Consider the following 6,607-nt stretch of genomic DNA (forward strand, 5'->3'; position numbering starts at 1 on the left):
TTGACCATACCTTGGAATACAGTACAGGACACAGGCTTGATAATCATAGACCCTGGGTTATAGGCTGATACCTTTAGGTGATTGGACACTTGCAAAATTTTGAGGACATGCCCTTGCGTGTCTCCAGTAACCCTACCACACTCCCCCTGGTTCACATCTGTGCGGGTGGTGCAGCTGCGGATCGGCACAGAAATCCGTGCAGCCCAACCACCCGCACAAAGGAATGAGGACTCGCGGGCTGGTACCATTAATTCTAATGGCACGCTGCCTGCACTGGAAATCGCAACCATACTGGGAACCGAGGTTCCAGTGCAGTCTGCGTTTTCTTAAGAAGTGCAGGGACTTCTTCCCTGCATGTCCAGGGGTACGGGAGTCAATTCAAATGAATGGGCTCTCGTTCCCGCGCAAAACACCACCCGCAGGAACGCGGAGATGTGAACCTAGCCTGAGTCAGTTTTGTAGCAAGCAGTGGGGGAGATTTACTAAAACAGGTGAACACAGAATCTGGTTCAGCTGTGCATAGTAACTAATCAGCTTCTAAACTTCAACTTGTTCAATTAATCTGTAACAATAAAACCTAGAATTTGATTGGTTACTATGCACAGCTGCACTAGTTTCTGTGTGCATCAGTTTTAGTAAATCTCCCACAATGTAGATAAACACAGGAACAGAAGGAAGGGTGGCCTGCATCCTATACTGTACTTCAAGATTTGGAATTGTGAGTTAAGTCAAGATTCATTTTATCTTTATCGTACTATACAGGACACAGGCATGATATTCATAGACCCCAGAACTTCCGCAAGCAATGAATAAGAAGCAACAACTAGGCAAAAACAGAACTGTGCCAACAGGCTCCAACAAGGGTCAACTGCCCAAAAGCTGCATCTGCAGAAGAGTGAAACTACATCTGGTTGAACTTGGTGGTGGCTTTGCAAAGCTGGGTAACAGAGGCCTGATGTCAGGGCAGGAGCTGAGGAACAGACAGGCAGGCCTAATAACAATGTAACGCACTGGCTGATGACAACCACCACCCACAGACCGAAGTCCCTCAGGGCGCGGAGTCTAAGTCCCAGGCTGCCCTTCACCAGGGCCCCTGATGGTGGGGATGGACTTGACGCAGCCAGGAACCAGGTCGTGGCCCCCGAGACACCTCAGTTGCGGTAATGGCCGCCGCCATTGGCGTGTAGCTGGTGGAAAAGACAATAGAGTAGTCAGGCAGGCCGGGTCGACAACAACGGGACAAAACGGTACAGGACAGCAGACAAGAATCACAGGTCGCGAGCCGGGTTCAGCAACAGAGGGTCAGATCAAAGGAGAACACAAAGAATAGTCGAGTCACAAGCAGAGTCAGTTTCCAGGAGAGTCACGAGAGTCAGAACAGAGTTATAGCAACACAAAGACACACGACACAAGTGCAAAGAGCATGGGCGGACCACAGGCTTATATGTAATCAGCCACACCCCTCTGGGGGATGGACCTCAGAGACCTGAAGGCATAAAAGATTCCCACCATGCTCAGCAAAAATCCAAGATGGATGCCAGCACATGGCACATGTTATGGCGTAACATAACCTCTGGGAAAAGGTAGGACCTTGACAGTACCTCCTCCTCAAGGGCCCCTCCCCCTCCGCGGCTCAACAAAAGGTTTCTGAGGAAAGCGGGTATGAAAAGCGCGGAGGAGGGCAGGAGCATGGACATCCGCGGAAGGAACCCAGGAACGCTCCTCAGGACCATAACCGCGCCAATGAACCAGGAACTGTAATCGACCACGCACCAATCGAGAGTCCAGGATCAGGCTCACCTCATAATCCTCATGACCGTCAACCCGGATGGGATGGGGCCGAGGCAGAGAGGTAGTGAAGCGATTGCAGATCAGAGGTTTCAACAGGGATACATGAAAGATATTGGAGATCCGCATCCCAGGCGGAAGGGCAAGGGCATAGGCCACCGGATTCACCTTGCGGAGAATGCGAAAAGGACCGACAAAACGGGGAGCTAGTTTGGGTGTGGGCATCCGAAGATTGAGGTTGCGAGTAGACAACCACACCCGATCGACAACCTGGTATGAAGGAGCGGGCAACCATCTGCGATCAGCCTGGAACTTCTGGCGCTGAGCTGAGTCCCTCAAGGCCCTCTGGATCTGCCCCCATGAAGAACGCAGGGCAGCAAGATGGTTCTCCACAGCCGGAATGTCCTGTGGTGAGAACCTCTCAGGTAATACCGTGGGTTAGAACCCATAGTTGGCCATGAAGGGAGACATCCCAGAGGAGGAGTTGACCGCCGAGTTCCTGGCAAACTCTGCCCAAGGCAGGAGATCGGCCCAATCGTCCTGATGGTCCGAGATATAACACCGAAGGAATTGTTCTAAGGCCTGATTGGAACGCTCCGCAGCCCCATTGGACTGTGGGTGGTAGGCTGAAGAAAAGGAGAGACTAATACCCAGCTCGGAGCAGAAGGAGCGCCAGAATCTGGACACAAACTGACTCCCGCGGTCCGAGACAATCACCTTGGGCAACCCATGCAGGCGAAAAATCTCCCTGGAAAACACTGTGGCCAGTTCTTGCGCTGTTGGTAATTTCCTGAGTGGCATACAATGGCACATCTTGGAAAAGCGATCGACGACCATGAGAATGACCGTATGACCCCGAGACACCGGGAGGTCTACAATAAAGTCCATACCCAGGTGTGACCAAGGACGCTCCCCATTGGTAATGGGTTGCAGGAGACCCAATGGGAGATGCCGTGGAGACTTATTCTGGGCACAGATCGAACATGCCGCTACATAAGAGGCAATGTCGGCACAGAGAGTTGGCCACCAGAATAAACAAGAGACGACCCAGCACAACTGGTTCCTCCCCGGATACCCGGCAGCTTTGGAGCTATGGTAGGTACGCAGCAGGCGGGTGCGCAATCCCTCGGGTATGAAACATCTACCCTCCGGCCTCTCGGAAGGAGCGTCAGTTTGAGCCGCCAAAATCTGCTCCCCAAGAGGAGAAGTCAGACTGGTGCGAATGGCAGCCAGGATCTGATCTGGAGATATAACCGAGGTTGGCTCAGAGTCCTCCCTGGACAACTCAGAGTATTGCCGTGATAACGCATCAGCCCTGACATTCTTGGAACCAGGCAAATAGGAAACCACATAGTTGAAACGTGACAAGAACAGAGTGCATCTGGCCTGGCGGGGTGTCAATCTCTTGGCCTCCGAAAGATAAGTCAGGTTCTTGTGATCGATAAGAATGAGGACCGAAACCGTGGAACCCTCGAGCAGGTGCCTCCATTCCTTGAGAGCTAGAATGATGGCCAACAACTCCCTATCTCCAATCTGGTAGTTGCACTCTGCAGAGGAAAGCTTCCTGGAGTAGAACCCGCAGGGAAGTAGGGGTCCATCGGGCGACCGACGCTGAGACAGGAGAGCCCCTACTCCCGTCTCGGAAGCATCAACCTCGAGGACGAAGGGCAACCCAGGATTGGGATGAGAAAAAATCGGAGCCGAAGCGAAGGCAGATTTCAGAGCCTCGAAAGCTACGATGGCCTCGGATGGCCACTCGTGAGGGTTACTCCCCTTCTTGGTTAGATCAGAGAGAGGATTTGCCAACATGGAGAAGTTCCTGATGAACTTCCGATAGTAGTTGGCAAAACCCAGAAAGCGCTGAATGGGCCGAAGACCATTGGGACGAGGCCACTGCAGAACCGCCGCAACCTTCTAAGGGTCCATGGAGAATCCCTCTGCGGAAATGATGTAGCCCAAAAAGGCAACTTGGGATCGATGGAACTCGCACTTCTCGAGCTTACAAAAGAGTTTGTTCTCACGTAATCGTTGCAGCACCCGCTTGACATCCTGGATATGGGACTCCATGGAGGTAGAGTAAACCAGGATGTCATCCAGGTAAACCACAACGCACTGCTGCAATAAGTCACGAAGGACATCGTTTATGAATTCCTGAAAAACCGCGGGCGCGTTACACAACCCAAAAGGCATCACCAGGTATTCATTGTGCCCGGTTCTGGTGTTAAACGCGGTCTTCCACTCATCCCCCTGTTTGATTCGTACGAGGTTGTACGCCGCACTAAGGTCGAGTTTGGTAAAGACTGTTGCTCCCTTAATGCGGTCGAACAACTCAGAAATCAAAGGAATTGGGTAGGCATTCTTGATGGTGATCCGATTGAGACCCTATAATCGATGCAAGGCCTCAATTCCCCACCTTTCTTCTTTACAAAAAAAAAACCTGCTCCTTCTGGAGAAGTAGACTTACAAATGTGCCCCCGAGAAAGCGCATCCGTAACGTATTCCTCCATGGCCTTATTCTCCGCAACCGAGAGAGGGTACACCCTGCCACACGGAGGAGTGGCACCGGGTTGCAAGGATATGGCGCAGTCATAAGGACGATGCGGAGGTTAGGCACCAGCGCGTACCTTATCAAATACGTCCAGGTACTCCCCATAGTTGGTGGGCAACGCAGAGTCCGAGGAGGCACACAATACTTTAACCGACCCACGGATGCACCCGGCCCCACACTGTGGAGACCATGAGAGAATCTCGGCTGTTCGCCAATTGAAGGTTGGATTGTGCCTCTGGAGCCAGGGATACCCCAAAACCACCGGATAGTATGGGGAGGTAATCACCTGAAAACAGGCCAACTCCCTGTGAACAGCCCCAATAGCTACCTCAACTGGCAGAGTCTCGTGGGTCACCTGCGGCGGTTGCAGGGGCCTGCCATCTATTGCTTCGAGAACCAATGAGGTAGCACAAGCCTGCAGGGGAATGGAGTGCTGTGCAGCATACGAGCTGTCCAAGAACAACCCACCGGCCCCAGAATCGACCAACGCCTGGGCCGTCACCGAGCCCTCCGTCCAAGAGAGGACAACGGTGATCAGTGGCTTATCCTTGCGGAACGCCGGGGACGAGGAAACTCCACCCAAGATCTGTCCCCGACAGGATCTCAGGTGCGAGCGTTTCCCGGACAAACTGGACAAGACTGCCGAAAGTGCCCACCGAGACCACAGCACAGGCAGCGACCCTCCCGATGCCGAGCGGCCCGCTCTCCCTCAGAAAGGCGAGCAAGCCCCAGCTGCATGGGCTCACCACCAGACAAGCTATCCCTAGGAGGCGTGGGAGGAGAGGGAGGAACGGGTGGGACAGAAAACGCAGGTGCCAGTCGATTGGAAGGCCTCTGCAGGCGTTCCTTGAGTGAGGGCCTCTCCCTGAGCCTGGTGTCAATCAGGATCAGGAAAGAGATGAGCTCCTCCAACTCCCTAGGCAGTTCCTTAGCTGCAATCTCATCCTTCAATGTGTCAGAAAGACCATGGGAAAATGCAGTTCCTTAGCTGCAATCTCGTCCTTCAATGTGTCAGAAAGACCATGGGAAAATGCAGACACCAGAGCCTCATTGTTCCATCCCACCTCTACCGCCAGGGTACGAAACTCTATGGCGTACTCGGCCACGGTCCGTGACCCCTGATGCATGGTCATGAGCAGCTTGGCCGCCGAGGCGAAGCAAGCCGGTACGTCGAATACCCTACGGAAGGCATCGACAAAACCGGAGAAATCGTGAATCACCGGGTCATTCCTCTCCCATAAAGGATTTGCCCAGGCCAAGGCCTTGTCTGAGAGTCAAGATGATTTTAGGAACCCCACCTTTGACCTCTCAGACGGAAAAGCGTGGGGTATTAGTTCAAAATAAATACCCACCTGGTTGAGGAACCCACGACACTGACTCGGCTCACCCCCAAAGCGCTGTGGAAGAGGGGCAGAACCAGTCATACCTCTGGGCGCCGCCGATGAAGCAGCCGAGGTGGTGGGCGCAACCAGCGGAGTGGCAGCGGGAGCGACCACTGGAGTGACTACCAGCCTAATAGCACCAGAAGCAAGGTGCGCAGTGCGTGCAAGCAGAGTTTGCAATGCCTGAGCGAACTGATCCAACAGGTGATCCTGTTGATCGAGCCTAGCGACTAACGTTGGGAGCGAAGGCGTACCTGCACCGTCAGGGTTCATGGCACTTGTGTAATGTCAGGGCAGGAGCTGAGGAACGGACAGGCAGGCCTAATAACAATGTAACGCACTGGCTGACGACAACCACCACCCACAGGGCGCGGAGTCTAAGTCCCAGGCTGCCCTTCACCAGGGCCCCTAATGGTGGGGATGGACTTGACGCAGCCAGGAACCAGGTCGCGGCCCCCGAGACACCTCAGTTGCGGTAATGGCCGCCGCCAATGGCGTGTAGCTGGTGGAAAAGACAATAGAGTAGTCAGGCAGGCCGGGTCGACAACAACGGGACAAAACGGTACAGGACAGCAGACGAGAATCACAGGTCACGAGCCGGGTTCAGCAACAGAGGGTCAGATCAAAGGAGAACACAAAGAATAGTCGAGTCACAAGCCGAGTCAGATTCCAGGAGAGTCACGAGAGTCAGAACAGAGTTATAGCAACACAAAGACACAAGTGCAAAGAGCATGTGCGGACCACAGGCTTATATGTAATCAGCCACACCCCTCTGGGGGATGGACCTCAGAGACCTGAAGGCATAAAAGATTCCCACCATGCTCAGCAGAAATCCAAGATGGATGCCAGCACATGGAGTAACATAACCTCTGGGAAAAGGTAGGACCTT

The sequence above is a fragment of the Staurois parvus genome, unplaced genomic scaffold, assembly GCF_062004578.1.
Source record: "Staurois parvus isolate SC_StPar_1 unplaced genomic scaffold, SC_StPar_1.0 ptg000505l, whole genome shotgun sequence".
Taxonomy (NCBI): Eukaryota; Metazoa; Chordata; class Amphibia; order Anura; family Ranidae; genus Staurois; species Staurois parvus.